Consider the following 20267-nt stretch of genomic DNA (forward strand, 5'->3'; position numbering starts at 1 on the left):
ACTGAGCTGGCGCTCGGGGGGAACTGCCCGGGAGAAGCCAAACCCACCGCGTGATGTCACTGGTGTCGGATATCTGGGAGAAGAGGGAGGAGGAGGAGGAGGGTTCTGGGTCTTACCTTTCTCAACCCTGACCAATTGGAAGACACTTTTGTGGTATACCTGCACCCAGGGAAAGGAAGAAAAAAAAAACAGTCTGAGGTATGAGTCCACGTGATGTTATGTATTTGTGCAGCTTTTCAGACATCATTATGTCTTATCAGTTGACCACCTTCAGAGAGGGAATGTGACCCAGTGTAAGCCTGCGCAGGCTAATCATAAACCTGACTGGAATTGTCCCCACTGCTGCGAGCTTAAAAAAAAGAAATAAAAAATTGCCAAAACTTTAGACCTTGAAACCGACAAGTACTCCCAAGGGTTTGTGCTAATATATATTTAGAAGCATGTTTTGCGGATACTGGAGTTAAAAAAAAAAAAACAGAAAGAAAATGAAAAAAATTAAACATTCTGTGTGCAAAAAAAAAAAAGAAGAGCGAGAATAAATATGGAAAAATCCTTGTTCTTAAATCTGCAAGGCGTTGAGCACACACGCATACACAACTCAGTGCAAACACGCTGGTTCCCATTCCCTCTGGTCAAACTCTGCTAGCCACGGAGCTAATCATCCACAACAGATGTTCCGAAATGTTCAGTCGGATTTATGACGGAGCTCAGAGGAACAGCCAAGTCAGCCTCTGGTGCTGTTTTTCTCTTCCGTCCTACAAGGACAAGGGATTGCACCGAGAGAGGATGTCAGCACAACCATTCTCTTCCTCACCAGCGCCCCCACCCCCCCACATTAAAAAAAATAATTCCCTCACTCTCTGTGATTCACCATCCAAGACGACTGTGCCTTAATAGATCACAGAGCCCTGGGACCTTGGGGAGAGGTTTGTTCATTTATCCCAATAATACCGTGTGGACTGTAACTTGCCTCATCCTGTGATGTTATGCCTATATATATATATATATATATATATATATATATATATATATATATATATATATATATATATATATAACAGAGATCAGCAACACTGCTGACATTGCGCGACACAACTCAGACCAAAACAAATGTCTTCAGATGAATTAACAAATTGAATATAGCGACACCCCATTATAAACAGGTCATTATCCTGAAGAAACCAACATTATTGAAGGTATCTAAAATGAGGCTGTAAAGAGGAAAAAAAAGGCAGTTATGAATGTTTTCTCTCAGATTGGCGGTGTTGCATCTGTTCCAAGCTTAAACTTTGCTGAAGGAAATGGCGAGCTGCAATGTGTTCTACATTTCTCTTTGTTGCTAACAATGGGAGACAGTCTGATTTTAACTTGAGGCTCCAGCTCTGCGAGCACCACGACTCCTCAGTGAGTGAGAGAGAGAAAGAGAGTGAATTGTTTTATCTTTTACTTTCTTTCTAGTTTAGAACAAATAAGATGTGGGTCATCTGATTAAAATATAATAAAATTTCAATGGCCCAAAATATGAATACATTCCTTCTTGTGTGCATTGCAACAACCTTTCTGAAAGAAAATAGAATATCAAGCACGCAAGCCAAACTTCCTAAAATCACCACTTTCTGTAAAAACAAGGTGGAAAAAAAAACCCACTCAATCTGGACATTTTGGAAACCTTCCACTGCCTTACAAACGTATGAGAGTTGAGGGAACCTTCTGGAGAATAATTATTACACCCACACACTCCTGGAGAGAGACGAATAAAAAAAAAAAGTATAATTGTGGGTGTAAACAGTTTGTGCCAAATCAAATGTCACATGAATCTCACTTAGAAATTGCTAAACAAATCGTGGTATAGTTAAAACAAAAAAAAAAAAAAAAAAATATTTTACTGGTGGTCGTCACAGGGGAGTGGGAGAGAGAAGAGTTAATTGTACGACGCGGTGATATATCGCGGTGCGTCGAGCCGCATGACGTGAAAACCGCTCTCATTCCAAGTGTCGTCTCGTTTTAGTGCCACGTAAAACTCAAAACACAGATGGAAGTATGAGCAGTAACCCCCTCCACGCCAGATTAAAACTGTTGCCTCGGGTGAGGGTTTGTGGCTCAGGCAGTTTTAGGAATTATCTTTTGGCCCCACCCCACCCAGCCCCTCTTCTCCAAAAGCTTGAATGGGGTTAGAGACACCCCCTACCCAGACTGGGAATTTATAACATTGTGACAAGCACCCATCCCCCCTGCTCATTTCATTAGACTGAGAAAAGGTTGACAACCTCTTCAATCTGAGGGAGCCGGCCGCTCCTTTATTTAAGACGCCCTGCCAGTGACACCCACTTAATAGATTTTAGTGCAATGTTGATTATGTTGAGGCTTCTGTATTTCTGCCTTCTTATTTTTTTATACACTTTAGAAAGTCTACCAAACTTGCTCCAGGGGTTTCTTTTCTTTTTTTTTTTTGCAGGACAAGAGCACGTGAATCAAAGCAGACAAACTCCTCAGCTCCTCAGTGGTAGCTGCAGATATCGCCTGATTGGATACTGAGCTGGCTGCTGTAGGATGGCATGAATCACACTGGCCCAGGGCTTTATCAATATAACTGTCTGCACCATCTGACAAGGCTGCCAAAAACATTTTAACAAGGCTCAGCTTGAGGTAAGAAAATATATTTCTGGGTGGAGGAACGACTTAATGAATGAAAAATGCTGCTGCAGTCTTTAACAGCCTGAAACCACCTCGAACCATATTATGCACAATCTATACGGCTAAATCTTTCAAAATCCTTTAAAAAGGGCTTCGAGTAGATGTGCTTTCCTCTCCTATTCAGAAGGGTCACTGATAAACACAACTCTGGCTGCGCGCCAGTGAAAAAATGCTGACCGCCGTCGTAAACACTGAGCTGTGAAAGTCGGTGTGTGCCACTGCTGCTGCTGATGGGCTCTTAAGGCTGGCCCCTATGTCATCATGCCCAAAAGCACAGCTGGCCAACACCTGTTAGCAGAGAAATTCCCAGCCCGTCTCGCAATCCACCCGGCTCCAGCGCTGACGTCGGTTTGTTATCGCCACAGTGCAATCAGTGGTGTTTGCATAGCATGCATAAATCATACAAACACGGATTACTCGCAAATTATCAGCCTGACATTTAAACTCTCTCAGATCTGGGACGAGATGCGCGATAAAGATATGAGAGAAGGGTCACGTAGGAAAAACATCGAATCCAGCAGGCATCACAAATGGCCCCTGGACACATACACGCAGCCCAATTTCATCTTGAGCGAGCCGGACTGGTAAAATAGTGCCATAATAACCTTTATATTGAACCTTTAAAGTTTTTCTTTGGCGCAGAGTATACGTGATGAAAATGCCTATATATTCATAAAACCCAACAATTCCTACCGAAAATTACCACAATCACCACGTACAGTAAAATCTCTCCCAAAAAAACCTCTTGCATTATGGATAGTTCACACTGATATCATGACTTTTCGAGGTAACTATCTTTCGTGGCAGCATCACCGATATCTCAGCTCGGGTCTCAAGCCCCGTTTCTACGAGAGATATTAACAATGGGAGTACACGGACATTCTAGTGGAGAGATGACCAAGTTGGATTGTTATTATGGTGAATGTCAACTATAAATCTACCAGGAGAATATGGATTGAGAACCATGACACTCTGGAGACTGCCATTGTTGTTATTGTCCATCTACTGAGCATGTGCAGAGGAACTATTTACTACAGCCATGGTACACACGCACAATAGCAGGGATTCCGCCGTCGACTCGGGTTGTATACTCAGTGGCTCCGACCACCGTTGTCGTGTAAACACACTCAAAATGTTAGGGTTAGATTGTATATATTTGTCATATCTGTGGCATCATGTATGTCCTCCACTGAATGGTCTCATGTACTGTATGAAAGATATTTCAATACTTGAAAAATGTATACAAACGGAATACAAATGGAAACAGCTATGGATGCTTTCTAAAGCAGCAGTTAAAAAAAAAAAAAAAAACTGTTGTGACTTGGTTATCAGGGAGTTTTGGGAGAGAGAGGCAGAAGGTTGGCTCCCCTTGGTGACAGCAGGTGGTGCTACCTTGGTTTAAAAAACAAAAACAAAAACAAAAACAAAACAAAAAAACCGAACGATCGTTTTAACGGCACACACATTTAACCGTTATGGTTGGAATACGTTCATGCTAATTCCATTCTGGTTCTCATTAAAAAATAAAATCCATAAAAAGAAACATCCCCAATGCTCAGGCCCAGTGGACTCGAATTAAATTGCAATACACTGGGGGGGGGGGGAAACCTGTGGTTAAGATTTTAAGAAGTGCAGCACTTGCACAAAGCACGTCGTTGCACAGAATACCCGATTATCTTTTAAAATGATAGAATATATATCCTCTGCGGCACAGGAATGAATAAAAATGGACTTTTGAACATCATAGTTCTGCTCAGTACTTCAAACACCAAGGACAAACTTTTGGCCTTGATTTTCTTTTCCGTCTCCCTCTCTCTCTCTCTGGACTGTCTGCAGATAACACTGGCTCTGGCTCAGAGCAGGAAGGTGATGGTACACGGCGACGGGAGGTGTGAAAAAAGACAAGGACAGTGGAAAACAGAGCACATAAAAACACTGATAAGATTGGCCTCGTGGTGCTGACCTTCAGAGCGTGTTGGCATGTGTGCCTGTACAGATATGTGTCCGTGTGTGGGGAGCATGTGAATTTGTGCATGTGTCCCCCACGCGTCGCGTCTATAGAAGTGGGTGTGCCTGCATGCCAATATGGACTTGTTAGTTGCGGATAGAAAAAAAGGAGGGGGGGGGGGATAAAAGACGGGAGGCGAAGGAAGGTGGAGTTGAAAAGAGAGAGGAAGGCACCTCTTTCCTTGCCGCTTCTTGAAAAATCAAAAACAACGAGCGCCCTCCATTACACCGTGTTGCTGACAACCGGCGGGGCCACAGCTCTCTGAGGGGAACAGCCGAGCATGCCGCTGAATGCATGAGACAAATCATTTTTATCTGGGACCCCGGCGGGTATTGACAAACCAGGGATGCATTTAGATAGCCCAATTAAAACGGGGAAATGAAGCAACATTGAGGCACTTTACAGCACTGTGCCCCTTTCGCTACCCTCTGGCCCCCCGCGCTCCCTGAACCTCTCCAGAGACGCGCTGCACTCGGCGAGTGGGGGAGCCAAGAAACGGGTGGCGTACTGACGATGCTTTGAGGTGAAATATGCAATATGGGAGGCAGCGCAGTTTGTCAGAGGCGATATTGAGCCCCAGTGACACCACATTGTTTATAATGTTTCATCTTGCATGTCTAATCTGTGCACAGCGCTCGTGGCGGAGCAACAGTCGCTGCCCCAGCACTAAGGAGATCTCTCCAACGGGTGACAAGGCGTAGAACGGGGTCACGACATGGAACTCGGTGGATCACTGGAAATTCAAAGGCTAAGTGTGCAATCAATGAAATGAATGTATGGCAATCAATGGAATGGATTTATCCAAACTCGTCTTAGTAGGTGACCTCACTTCAGACACTGACTAAGGCCCTGTGTACACGACAATGAAAATAAGTGTAACCACAAAACTGTCTTAACTTTTTTTTTTGGGGGGGGGGGGGGGTGTTACAAAAACAAGCAACAGCGCCCCCTCGTGGCCCGGCACACTAACTACATCGTTGTCAGTGTGACTGCCGCTGCAGTGTAAACGCAACGCATTTTCTTTAACAGACAAGGTGTTGTCACTTGAAAATGCTGAACTTTCATTGCCTTCTGGGTCAGATTGTACGACAACGTGGCTCGGAGACACTGAAAACAAAACTTTCTCGTAACAGCTCCTGAGGTACAAGTTCTCAAAAATGCTGATTCTGTTGCCATAGAAAGAAGGGAAAACGCAGCTTTCTGAAAACACTCAAAAGGCGGAAACGCTGCGCATGCGTACCATAGGAAATAGTTCTTCGGACTCCCAGTCCAGACTCTCTTGAGACTATTTTCATAGTTATCCAGAATAGCAACCCAAATTTGTCATCTGTCCATACCAACACCATTGTTAATATTCATAGAGTATTGTTCTCTGTACGCACGTGTGTGTGCGTGGTTTCAATACAAAAACAAACACCCACCCGCGGCCCAACATAAAAAGTACATCGTTTTCATCATTTCAGGTATTTCCGTTGCAACAGACATCGAAAACAAAAAAATGCTGTGTTTTCACTTGACACATCGTGTCAGCAGGGCGTCAGGAAATCCCTCCAATGGCTGACAAGGTGCAGAACGGGGTCATGACGAGGAACTTGGTGGATCTCTGCAACTTCAAAGGGTAAGTTGGCAATCAATAAAATGGATGCAGGCTCCATTTATCCAAACTTGTCTTAGTGGGCGACCTTCAGTGTCATCGGCTTCCAAGTCTCTAGTCGACATGACTTAATTCACATCTTCTCTCCCCTAAAAATGACTCCCTCGGGTTTAATTTACGCACCTCTATTTGTCTTTTTGATCAATGATCACTCCACCGAGATTACAGTCGGATGCATTTTTTTTGGGGGGGGGGAAAGATAGCCATCTCAGCAGTGGTGCACACACACACACAGACACACACACAAATCCCATTCATCAGACTCCTTCAAGTATACTAAAAGGTTACAGGACCAGGATATCATAAGATGTCTCACCTTGTGCGTAGGTGGAGAGAGTGATAGCAAAAGCAGTGGAGTTTACTCTCCGATGAAGAAAGAGTCGGTCTGGAGGAAAAAAAAAAAAAAAAAGAAAAAGAGCAATGCTGTAGTGTGCTATGACCAGCTGTTCAGCAGTGTTACATTTCACAGGGCATAGTCAACAGATCCACAAAGATGCAAGCTGTTTCTACAATGCATCCTGTTTTAGTGCGGGTATTGTCAGAGGAGAAACCGATATTTCAGCCTGTTTTTGCATGCGTCTCCTCCTGCATGTTTGTAAATCTTATTTTTACCTCGTGTTTGGGATTGCCAGCGACAAACTGCGATCACATTTTGGCACAAACAGTTTGCAAAGCAAAGCCTGTCATTTATGCAATCTTAACGAGATTAAAGCCAAACGAGGAAGACTGCAGAGAGATCAGCTCTGAAATGGCAATTTTTCTTCGGGATGCCATGTTGTTTAGAATCAGATATTCCAAATGAGATGAAAAACTAAAGGAGGTTTGGTGTAAAATGTGGCTTTGGGTTGAATTTACAACCTACATACACACATGTAATGGGCAAAAAGGAGAGTTTCCACAGTGCCTGAGATGGTGCGAGAGTGCCTTGTGTGAGGAGACTGATAAATCTGAAAAGCTTTCAGGGAGAGGTACTCCTAATAAACGCCCCGCAGAGTAGTCTCTCCCTAACGGAGGAGGCTGTGTTGAGTCTGACAGGACAAACTCCCCCTGCCTTTTCTCAATGAATATCGGCCCAAAGCAGAGCACAAGGTGCCAGCAATGAAAAGAGTCAGAGATGTCATCTGCTTTTCAAACAAACTCCAAGCTTTTGGATGTTAATGTTAACACATCTCAGCCTTCAACCACAAAAAAGAAAAAAACATTCTTCATTGTGCTTATTACACTTCTGAGTGTATTTCCACTCAACAAACCTGTGGTGTGCTAATAAAGCGTTTTATTATCCTAATAGTTTGCCATCGGCATGCGGAAGAAGGAAAAAAAACAACAACAAAAAACACGACGGACTCAAAGGGATGTGTTCAAAAACACAAATCATCTCCAACATTGTTAATGGCTCTCATTAGAGGGCCTCCCCAAGCTTGTATTGCAGCACAGTGCATCACTCTGCTCGAGTAAAAAAGGAAGGGGATGTGAAATTATCCCCCCCGCTGGAAAAGGCTGCTTCTGCTACTAAAAGGAAACAAACCACAAATTATGAGTTAGCTTCTTGCATGAACAACAGATAATGGGCTGAGTGCTTATAGCGTCTGCGATGTAAATAAATGGTTTAATGGCTTATTTAACTGTCACGATGGATATCAAAAATCTCACTGAAAAGCTTCTGAGCTGGATAATAAATAACATCATGACCCTAATGTGCATTAAATAGTTTTTCCTTCCTACAGTTTGATTTGAAATAGTCACTGAGGCGTAAGGCAGTTTGCGACACTAACATCAGCTAAGTTGTTACGAATGAAAGGCAATAAAACAGCTGATCTTCTTACACAACGTTTCCAAGTGAAAACGCAAAACTTCTGTTGCGTTTTTTTAGCGTTCGCGTACACGACGACATTACACCAAGTCGCCAAAAACACAACTTTTTGAAAACGACTCCCAAGAGGGAAGATCTTGAGAATGCTATGACCCTGTCTCCATGGAAACGACTTGGGGAAAATTCTTAAATTTTCTTAAATTCTTATTCTTAAATTCTGAAAGCGCTGGGGCTTCGTCTCCACGTAGAAGGCAGAAACACTGCTCATGCACACCATGAGTGTAGTGACTCGTTCTTCTGCACATGCTCAGTAAATGGACAATAACAACAATGTTTGTCTCCAGGGTGTGATGACTCCCAGTCCAGACTCTCCTGGGACTTGGTAGTGTTATAGTTCACAGTCACAGTAATATCAATCCAACTTTGTAATCTGTCCATATGAAAATCGATGTAATCCAATATTAATTTTCAATACAAAAACAAACAACAGCATCCACGAGTGGCCCAACATGAAAACAACACAACGATGCATTTTGACTTGAAACTTTGTGTGAACAGAGTCTTAGAAATCCTGGTCCAGACACGGAGCATGTGTGAGCAGCACGACACACAGACGCACCATTTCAACAGATGAAAAGCCTGTCAAATGAAAGACTAATCCATCACTGGTGCCATTTTGCATTTGCAGGGTCGCTCTCTTCAACAATGGCTTGAGTGACGGGGGAAAATAAGGGCCCTCTTGTTGACCAAAACAAGTAAACAGAAGGGAACAATGGCCGCATCATAACTCCACAGCTTAAGGAACCAAACATGATTTGATGTCTTGTACAAAAATTTGTATTTAGTGCCATTACTATAACAGCCAGTGCTGGAGAAATGACAGATTAAAACAAAGAAGATTGTTTTTCAAAGTGCTTTCTTTTCAATGCACTTTCTATTGAAGTACATTTTGTTCATTCTTCTTGGTCCACGAAGGTGAAACTTAATCTTTTGCACTCAGAAATATTAAAAGACACACAGCAGCTGGTTCTTCCTTGAAAAGGAATGTCTGGTCTTTTTGAATCCAATCAATAAATAACTAAATAATTGAGCAAAGCTGAACAGTAGTCTAAACCCACCACAGTTTGCAAGAAATCTCTGTGCTTCTCTCTTCATTAGCCATTCATTGCAGCGAGTAACAAATGGACTTTAACTGACTAGAAAGCGATCCCAAAATAATTAAGGTAATGAAATATTCAACATAAAACTTCTTATTATAGCAGCAGTACCTCATAAATTTATAGAGAATAAATGAGTGGATTAATTTGAGTGCTAATGGGGAAGAAAGCCAGTCATTTCCCTTTCTTCCAATTCAGCTTCATTTAGCCCTTTAAGACTTACACCTTCTATTACTTATCTCTGGGACTTCTGGAAAAACGGGGCTGCGAGCATTTGGTCTCCATCGTTATGAAGCGAGACTCCGTGGCAAAAGGAGCGAGTTAATAGTGACAAAGATCTGAGCTTAAGTGCTCCACAGGGAGAATGTTTTTTATTTATTTTTTTTTCCAAAGTGTCCAGAGCTCTCAGCGCTGTTTTTTCACTCTTCATTGAGACGTTTCATAAAATGTAGAAGTGCTAAGGTGCAGTGGCTGAAATAGAAACAATAAAAGCAGTACTGACTTTTGTTGCATTATGGGTGTCCATTTACACGACGACAGTGTTTGAAATACATCGTTTTCAGCCTCTCTGCCGTTTCCATGCGTTTCTCCTGTTTTCAGAAACTTGCCATGAAAACGCTAAACTTTTCTGAAACGAAAACACAACGATGCATTCTCCTGGGATTTGGTAGTTTTATAGTTGAGAGTCTCTGTAATGGCGATCCAATCTGGTCGTCTGTTCACACGATGGCCCGCGTACTGGCCATTGATAATGTTCATAGCGTATTGTTCTTTGTGCACATGTGTGTGATTTCATTACAAAAATAACCAACAGCACCAACTACATTGTTTTCACCATTTCTGCTGTTTCTGTGTAAACGGACATGTCGCATTGCTGTGTAAATGTAAAACCTTTCTGAAAGGAAAACAGTAAAATTCTACATTTTCATATGGAACGCTGTCGAGGCCTCAGAGAACTAAAAAAAAAAAAAAAATCCCACCCAATAAATGCTTCCAACTCACACTTTTCGGGCTAATATTGAACAACTTTTATATCCTTTATCAATCAGTCAAAAAGCTGAAACAAGTTTCCCGGGACTGTCTTTCTTATTCTTTGCCTTCAGCACCAGGTCTAAGCTTACTAACCTCTGGGACTTTTGACATTTGAGTCAGGCAAGCTGTCAGACGCTTGCAGGTTTGAGAAGATCATGTCAGGCAAAAATGTGATTGGAAACAGAAGAGAAAACCAAAAGCTCAGAACACTTTTCCTGCGTTAACAATCAAAAGTGAGTATTTCAAGACCATTTTCTATTGCACCCATTTGTTTATTGCCTTGAGTTTAGGCATTAGGTCTCCCTTTCAGAACCTCTTTACCCTTAACTGAGGACATTGAGACTGACTACTTAAGAGAAGAGTAGTAGCAGCAATTCAGATGAACTGCATCCACTCACAACCGAGGTCTGAGTTAATAACGGCCCGCGGGACTGAAACGCCGACAAGTGACATCATTTTATTGGCTTTCCAAGGATATTCAGCGCAAGCTAATGTATTACATCAACAATTAGATCAGACTTGATTTGTTCTTACTCTGCATTGCGAATGGATCAGCATTCGTGGATTTAGAAAATTCTATTCATTGTCTGCCGCACCGGCCCAGCGTGAGGCCCGAGGTGGGCCGCCATGTTGGTAATGCCGCAGCACCCTTGAACAAGCACACCTTTCCAAGCTGAAATCAGATATTTCAGGTTTGGGGTGAAAGGCGTTCCTCGGCCCAGTAAACATTGCACGCCATCGTGATCACAGATCAGACTTTAAGAGGTACAGCATGATTTAAAGTTGGACCACTGGCGGGTGGGGTGGGGGGGGTACTTGCTCCACAATTTGATCGCACTGCTCTGAGCTATGCGGCTGATCCCATCGGACAGCCCCAAACCGAAATGCTAGGTGAACCGTGATGCAATTTCCCCACAGCATCTCCTGATGCATTCTGCCTGGTGTTCGCCTGTGAAGCGGCGCCCCGCTAGGAAACTGTTCAAATCACTACTGATCTCTTTAATGAGTTTTGCCACTCCGGTTGTATTTCCGACAATATTAACAACAGTGCGGTCGCGGACAAATGCCACCTCTCTGTCACCGCGTGACAACATCCCCGCTTACACTTGTCTTTTCAATGTGACCTTTGTCTTTGAACGTGGCGAACGCCGAAAACATGTCGAAACATGCTGATGCTTTCTGCATTTGACTTGTAAATGTGAGCCAGATCTATAATATGATGTCAGGATCGTTGCAACACTGAAGCTGTGTCCGGCTGGTTCTCAAGTCCTGCTACAGGACAATGTCAACTTCTCCGGCTCTCACATTTCAAGTGATGGTTATGTGACGCCGTCTCTTTGTCTGCGTGACAAAAGAGTGTGTGCCATAATATCTGGCCACATAACCTCCCCAAAACATAATAAACAGCATCGGTGCTGCTGCTGCATCTTCATGACAGATAATTCTCAAACATGCTTCTTGACGGTTTCAAACAAAAGCAGAATTATCAGGCGAGATCGCAATAGTGGACTATAAATAAACACGTTATAAATATTTCTATTTAGGTCTCAGTGATTTATGCAACTGAATAATTAAATTGTATGTACATCAAGACGCGTTTCATGCCTGAGGGTTCCAGTGGCATACTGCAGTTATACTACATTAAAGGTATAGTGGAGTTTAAAAAAAAAAGCCATATGATAATATTACACAGTAACTGTGCAACTTATTCCTTCCGCCGTATACACGCAGTCGAAATAAAAAGCAGGAATATCCTCGAGTATAATGTTAAAAACAGCCTTGAAAACCCCACCTAAAACACAATAACCTTCACAGAGACGGTGTGTAAACCGGGTGTCCTGTATCAGATTCAATTACACTCCACAGGTATTTGTTGTCGCGTCCAACCCATCGCAGCACAGCGGCGGTAAAAATGCATTCCTGGGGAAAATAAGTCTCCTGGAAAACCCCACGTCTAATTTTCCTGGGAGGAGAGGCTCTGAAAATGTGTCACCAGATGGCCAAGGCTTGTGGGCGGACAAGCCACCATGGCAGCAAAATATGTTCGCTGCTGAATTAAACTAACCCTGTGTCCCTTAAGTGACTATGCAAATTAGTTTACATGTCAAATAGCCTAAACTAAATTGGCAATTTAAATCAAGTAACTAAACAGTAACTAAATAATACAAGCGGGCAATGAGAATCGCCTCAGGGGGAAAGAATATGACTCAAATTTCAAGTAGCAGGTTGGTCACCCGCATCAAGTGTTACCAATTCGAAGTGACAAGGGTTTAAAGTTATCCAAACACAAGGCAGCTGGTATTCATCATCCCATTCAGGGATCAGACTCAAGGTTTTGAGAGTGCATTATTTATCTCAAACAGATCAGGAATGTAGACTTTTTGTAGTTACAGTAAAACACGGGCTTGTATTAGTAAGTGCGAGCACGCCAATGGAATCCAATCAATACAGATTATTGGCTCAGTGAGGGTCGGGATTTCAAAGAAAAGAAAGATCCCGTCTAAGGGGAAATCCTTTGAACTCCTTAAACTCTCAAACTAACATTTCCTTTTTAAACTCTACAGCCTTTACTCACAATTTATGTCAAATGGAGGCCACGACTTTCCAAACGTAAAAGCTGAATGACACCAGCTTTCCACAGGCCCGGCACCCTCGTTAAGATGAAAATAATCAGAGCGGACAAGAAATTACAAAAACATGCTGTGACCTTTCAAATCTGAAGGGGAAAGGCTGTGTATACATTACAAAATGTGAGGGGACATTGAAAAAAAAAAAAAAAAAAAAAAATTCCCCATCACAGAAATTGGAGTGTGACTAATGGGTAGTGAAAGAGCTGGTCTGTAACCTGAACTCCAAAATAATCTTGCTCAAGTCTCCATGGCCACTTTGGGGGAGCAGTGGGGGGTTTGACAAGGGGACTGGAGGACCACCTGCACACCCAGCAGAGCCAGCTCGGTACTGGCACCACCATTTGTTACGCTCTAGATTCCCATTACTTCAGCGCTAGGGCTGGCTGGGAAATCCATCTCCTGGTGTCATGTTTATCAAACTCCGATACAAACGGTAGAGGTAGAGAGAGAGAGAGAGGGAGGGGTCGCAGGATCACAGGCAAGCGAAATGCCTACAAAGGACAGAAAATGTCTTCACTTAAGAACTCCGGTGGATCCAAATACTCCAGCTAAGCTCGCGCTCGTCTCATGTTCCCTATGTTAACCTCCAATATTGAATATCGCAGCATCACTTAAGGACCGTGTGAAGTCGAGGACACAAAAGCCTCCATGTTCAAATATAAGAAGCGGCATTATATGCATACAAACTAGCCTTAGCAAGCTTAGTGTCAGCCCTAAATTTAATAGGCACTTGACGCACAGTAAAAGCTGCTAACAGACGTAATTTATGCTTTATATCTCAAGACAGCAATAGCCAAGCCTGGACTGGATGCCAGCTGGGAAAGTCAGTGACAAGCACAAAGGACTTCATCCTTCTGTTGTTTCATGTGACCCCACAAAACAGCAAATAACTGAACTACAGGAGATTTCATGGGTATCATTAGTTGTGGTCACTCAATCAGTTTATTAGAGTACAACAATTAAATTGTTATGCTGACATGATAGTGTTTTGCTTGCTTTCTTCCATGACTGCACCAGCTGATCATGTCGATCACATGTATTTTGGATTTTGCACAAGTTTTATTTTCTGCCACATTAGCAGTTGGGGGTGCTCAGAGACCCACACAGGTGGTGAACATTTGAGATTTGAATATGAACCAGTGGGGCTTCTGATTATAAGCTCGCTTTGCTAACCTCGAGGCCAGGGTGGGCAAACATAAAGAAAGCCATGAAACCGATCTCATTCCTATCAAACGAGCCTCAAAGACATGCCATCAGGGTGAGCTGGTAAAATCACCCATAATGTAACAGCTGCAGGAGAGGATTTTGATATTTCACTGTAAATTGTATTCTAAAAACTGACTTTATGTTGAGATTGTAGTCATTTTTAATAGTAATTGTTTGGTTTTTGCAAAAATCTTCACATTTTCATAACGTATACTCTGCACCACAAGGAAACATTTTAAAGTTTAAATTTAAAGGTTATTATAGCACAGTCTTTCCAGAAGTTCGACACCCCAGCTCTATTGCCATACATAATCAACTATTACAGTCTTCACTATAAAAATGTTAATGGCAACCATTTGCAAAAGTGAACATATATTATATCGCATGCTAAGAGGGGAACCAAGTTATTTAAAAAAAAAACTGCATCAATCCACCTACAGTCTGTGTAACTCCCTGTGACTTCCAACATATGGAGAACGTGCGTTGAAAAGAGAACGTGGGCATAACTTGTGACTCTCAGTAAAGGTCGGAAAGGTTAAAAAATATGGCCAGCAGAGCTTTCCCTACTTCCAGAGACAGAGGCGCTTAAGGCTTTTCCTTTCTACATGGTTCTCTGCATCAATAATACAGACTGACATGCACAAGATACTCTCAAGGAGAGCCAGTCAGTCTGCGTCACCGGAGTGCTCGCCAAGAAATAAACAAATGAGAACTGACAATCCTTGTGATAGCCCATATATCCTCATGAACAGGACACATCCTCGTCTACTCCCTGAAAGCCCCGGTGGATTTCACACACAATCCAGGTGGCATTATTTTCCACCACAAAAGGCACGAGAGCAGAGGAGTGAAGGAGCAATGTTGTCAAAGATGTAAAAATAGTTTGGCGCTAATTGAAAGTTCTTTACAAAAAAAAAAAAAAAAAAAAACCTGACAAGAGAACATTAAATGACAGCAAGAGCGCCGCGTAAACGGCTATGAAATACAGATCTGATGCAGCGAGCATCTGTGAGCAGCAGCACTGAGAACGTGAGCTAGTAAAATGTCTGTCAGGAGTTGAAATAGACCTTGAAGAGCGTAGAAATTGTATTAGTTGCAACAATGTATGGCTCCCACAGGGATTTTGTAGCAGATGTGTGTGTGTCAAAGAACAAGGATGTGCTAAAAATGGACTTAACTGTAACAGTAATCAAATTTGTATGAAAGTCTTCTCAGAGAATTTTAAACAAAGACCCGGCGTATTAACAAATCACCAGCACAGAAAGTTTCTGTGAAGGTAATTACATCCAAGAAGCTCATGAGGTAAAACCAAGCCGGGTTGAAAATGACAAATGTGAACCAATAAATGCAGTTAAAACACATCCATTTAAAACTCATCTTCTCATGCTGATACCAGAGCATTTCTCCCTGACAAAATCAATCATTTAATACAACTGTAAGAACTTCAACAGGCTTGTTATATTATGGTTGATGAGCGCGTTAGGAGAATTAAACAAATTTACCAAGTTGTTAGAAGTAAAATATAAGAGTCTAGGACGAACGCTCCGGAAAATATTTACCCCTAATGCAGAGGTATAAAACATAAGGCCCGTGGACCAAAACCGGCCATGCAAGAATCTCAAATACGGCCAAACCATCAAGCAAATTGTAAAAATTTCAAAGAAAACATCGATTTTTTTTTTTAAACTACATTTTGCAAAAACCTGCTGCATTATGCATGTAAGAACATACATAATGCAGCAGCTTCTTTTTTGACATTTCACTGTATTTTGCACCATTAAAATTGGCTTTATGTTATATAATTAGTTATGCCAAAATATAGACATTTTCATTGCATATAGTAAACAAAGAAAATCTTAAAATTGGTATTAATTATGGCACTATTTTACCAATCCAGCCCACTCAAAATAAAATTGGACTTAATGTGGAATTTCAAGTAAGGCCCGGTTTATGAAAGACAACATATTTAAGTGAAAACGCAAAACTTTCGTTGTGTTCCAGATGTCTGGCACACGTAGCCACTGAAAACTCCCCATCTATATTATGTTGGGACTTGGGAGATTTATAGACTTGTTCGTCCATACATACGAACGAGTGTACTAGCCAACGATAATGTTAATAATGTATTTTTCTCTGTACGCATGTGGCTTCATTACAAAAACAATTATTTTCAGCGTTTCTGCCATATCTGAGTAAATGGACATCATTTACAAAATGTTGCCGTGTGAATCCAAAACCTTTCTGAAACAAAAAACGCATTTTCACTTGAAATTTCGGGTAAATGGGTCCTAAATGTGTATTGCTGCCCAGCTGCTGGGATCTTCAATTCCCTGCTATTTACTGATATAACGTCAAACTAAGACCAATGCAAAGAGGGGGGAAAAAAGAAGTTGGTCACATGATGCATTTCTACAGCCTCACTTTAAAAGCACCTAATTAGTTGAGGCATTTTGCTTAGTGGCGTGGCATTTTAGCCACAGGGGGGCTGATACAGTAGATTGTATTGGACATGTGAGCATAAGGACACAACCTAAAAGGCTGATTCAGGAGTCTAGATCCTTTGCTCTCCTGACAAATGTGTGAAACCTTCAGCGAACATCGAAGAGCACAAAGCACAGGCATAAAATCAAATGCGAAACGTGAGGCCTGGAATTCGCTGCCCTTCATGCAAAGTTATACTATTTTAGCGACGGTGCATCAAAGTTATCAACGACACAAGCAATTAGCTGAAACAAGCAATTGCCCTTTTTTTTTAAAATCCATTTTCTCATGCCAGTCTCTCCCACATAGACCTGCTATCACAGGAGTCATTCAACAGTGGCAAGCCCTGGATAGAGATGTTCATTAGCCTATTGCTGAGACAAACACATTTGATGGATTAAACAGTGGAATATAACAAGATGCTTGAACTGCTGTCCTGGTTGTTAAGGGAGATCAAAGTGGGGCCCGAGGGTCTGTTAAGTATGGAGAGCAGGATTGGTTCAGCAGAGCTCCAAAATAACAAGAGCTGGACCAAGGAGATATGACATCAGACGTGTGCGCTGCATTCCCCGCAGCCTGTTCTTTCAAAACTGTCAGCCTGGCCCACACCAAATGAGCTGCGAAGAGGAGGGCGCAAACATTCTTCCAGACAGCACCTCTAATCTAACAATGAGCATAGGCCTCATTTGGCAATGAGGCCTTGTCTGAGTGAAGCTAAGAAAAAAGGGGAAAAAAAATAAAAAATCAATTCAGTTTTATTTAGGTGCCATCCTGGATAAATTCTCATTGTACTGTGAAAGACATTTCAAGGAAAAGAAGAATTATAGAAGCAATTATGGATGGTATGGTCCCGAGGATGAGAGTGGAAACAAATCGGCGAAAGATTTCAAGCGTATGCGTTTAAGCAGCATGTTGCACCGAGGGCGGTGACTGAAGTACAGGGAGGCCCGAGGTTATGGAGCCACAGCCCAGGCAGACGCCGCACGTCGACATTAGAGCTATGGAAGCGTGTGGCACTCACTCTGGAGTACTTTTCTCAGTGACACACACTATATTTGCCTGCTGATAGATTGCCTGTCTGCCTCGGCTTGTGCACATACAGGGAGGAGACAGAAGTGCTGATAAAATGCTTAGCTTTCAAGCACATCATAACACACAGGCCTGGCTTGGCAGTTTCCATGACATATCAGCAACACAGCTGAGTTGATTTTTTTTTCTTTTTCTCCGTCTTTCGTCCAATACGAGTCCAAACTTTTCTAATTAATTTATCCTGGCTTGGATTTTTTTTTTTGTCTTCTCCTGTATGCTCAAAAGCACAATGAATCTTTCGTCTGACAGTTGAAGAGCTATGGAATAAAGCTTCTCCCTACAAGCAGAAACCCGCATTTTTTTGGCTCCATGTTATAGAGTATTTTCACCTTGTATCTATAAAAATCACAATCTCGGAAAGCCAATTTCAAGACAGCCTGCTATTTCCCTTTAGCTAAAATATGAGTCACTACAAACAATTAAGTGTTTTATTCATATTCAAAACCGCCCAAGTGTCATGCAGTGGCCCGCCACTAGTGGGGGCTCCAGAGCCGACGGAATGAAATAATGAGACATCCTGCATGGTTTGTCAGTACTTTCATACATAAAATATTTTTGGTTCACAGACCTTATGTTGACACCCCTGATTAAGATCAACATTAAGAGTTGATATAAAACCAAAAAGAAAATATATGATAGCCAATCGAAATGACAACATCATCTAGCGCAAACTTTAGAAAAACATTCCGCGAGTATGAGGAAACTCTCCTCTGCTTTCGTTGAAGTGGGAGGAAATATTTCTGGAAGACTGCGGCGATTCCCTTCACACCTTTAAGTGCACACACTTGTGAAACAAAGTAGAAAAGAGCTTGGCCTCACGGCATGACGAATAGTGCATCAAGCACTCATGAGCTCTCTTCCTTTATCTTTATGTATTAGTCATGGCCTTAATAAGAAGCATTGCGTCCTACGATGTTTTATATAAACCCAAAGCAAACGCCATACTGTTCCGTGAGTTTGCAGCATGGGAGTGGGGGGGGGGGGGGGGGGACGGACTGAGCTCAGCTGAGAAAAACTAGTGCCATTGCAAAAAAAACAGGCTACACCCACCAAATGATTCTCATAATGTGCCTAAATCCACACAGGAATGCATGAAGACATGTCTGAGAAAATGGCATTGAGTACAGCGCCGTTGTCATATAAGGACATATTACCACCCTCCTTGAGCGATGGGTGACCAATCGATTTATGTTCCTCCAGGAAAACAGCACTCTGACTTGAGTGAAAATCAGCATCTGTTGTGTCTCACTCTGTTATATCAGCAGACACATGATATCATACATGCTTGGTTTCTGAGAGACAAAAAAGAAAATAAGTGAGCAAACTGTGAGAAAGGGGAGGAGACGGAGGCTTTTGTCGCCGCATTTCTCACGGCCGGTATCGGAAACGACCAGATGCTGTCAATCTGGAGGTAGGGGGAGGAGAAAAGGCTGGCCTATTTCACTAATGAAGAGGTCAAGGGGATGGAGGTGGTGGTGGTGGTGGGAGAGAATCGAGCAAAGTGAAGTCTATCACAATGGCATGGCCAGCAAAGTCATTCTGCCTAACTTTTGCGTACATATACAGATGACCAACAGGATGGCAAGGAGAATTGAGAAAAAAAAAAGAGGATGAGAAAGATGTTAAGGCCTCGTTTTGAAGCAAAAAATGCAAAGCCCCCAAAACTGATCTTCCATTCTGAACAGGTTGTGTCCGTTACAAAAAAAAAAAAAAAACCAGCAGGATACAATCTCAAAAGATGGAGAGGCAACAACAACAACAACACACAAAAAGCTGAATCCGTTTGTGTATTCATCAAGACATTCTATGCATGACAAATATAAAGAGACAAAAAACGATGTGAGGCTGGGTGAAACAATCAAGAATGGGAGGCTTGATCCTGAAGAGAAGGCGCCTCTTGAATGTGACGTCTGAGTCAAAGGAAAGCGGTGCCAACATGGCTGGAAGTGAACACTGATGGAGCCGATTCAGCGCTGCAGTACATCCCCAATGCATGGCTTTATTCAGGAGGAGTCTTCACAACTGACATATTGAGAAAGGTCAATTTTTTATTTTTTTTTAAACTTACTTTTCCTATTTTTACTTGATTAAAGAATTTGAATTTGTATTTTCACCTAAGTGAAGAGAGCCTGACCTTTAGCAAGCCGCGGAAACTAAAAGCTGATTAATATTTATTAAACTGCAAAACAAATCAAGCAAAGACTTTTTTTTTAATAGTGAGGATGATTCGGGGTTTCTGTTTCTCGTTTGAAGTTTTAATGTGTTTACATAGGCTTTAAGTAAATAGGTTAACCGGGAGAAGCATTACCATGCTCTGCAGTGGACGCTCTGCTAACTAGATTTTTTTTCCGTCTTCAGATTTCTGACGGCGCTTATTCCTTTTTTCTTTTTTTTTATCCTGTGCTGTGTATCTATGTGACAGGCAGAGGTGGTGAGGTAATCAGCGTTCACCGGGAGAAACCTACCTGGGGAAATCAGGTCTCTCTAATCCCCAACATGAAATTAG

At 42.1% G+C, this 20267-nt stretch overlaps 1 protein-coding gene across 4 annotated transcripts in view; it reads right to left on the reverse strand.

Moving 5' to 3' along the window:
- ptprfb (protein tyrosine phosphatase receptor type Fb) overlaps nucleotides 1-20267 on the reverse strand; it is a 189074-nt gene that overhangs the window by 138874 nt on the left and 29933 nt on the right. The window lies entirely within an intron of this gene.

This window comes from Blennius ocellaris, assembly GCF_963422515.1.
Source record: "Blennius ocellaris genome assembly, chromosome: 10".
Lineage (NCBI taxonomy): Eukaryota > Metazoa > Chordata > Actinopteri > Blenniiformes > Blenniidae > Blennius > Blennius ocellaris.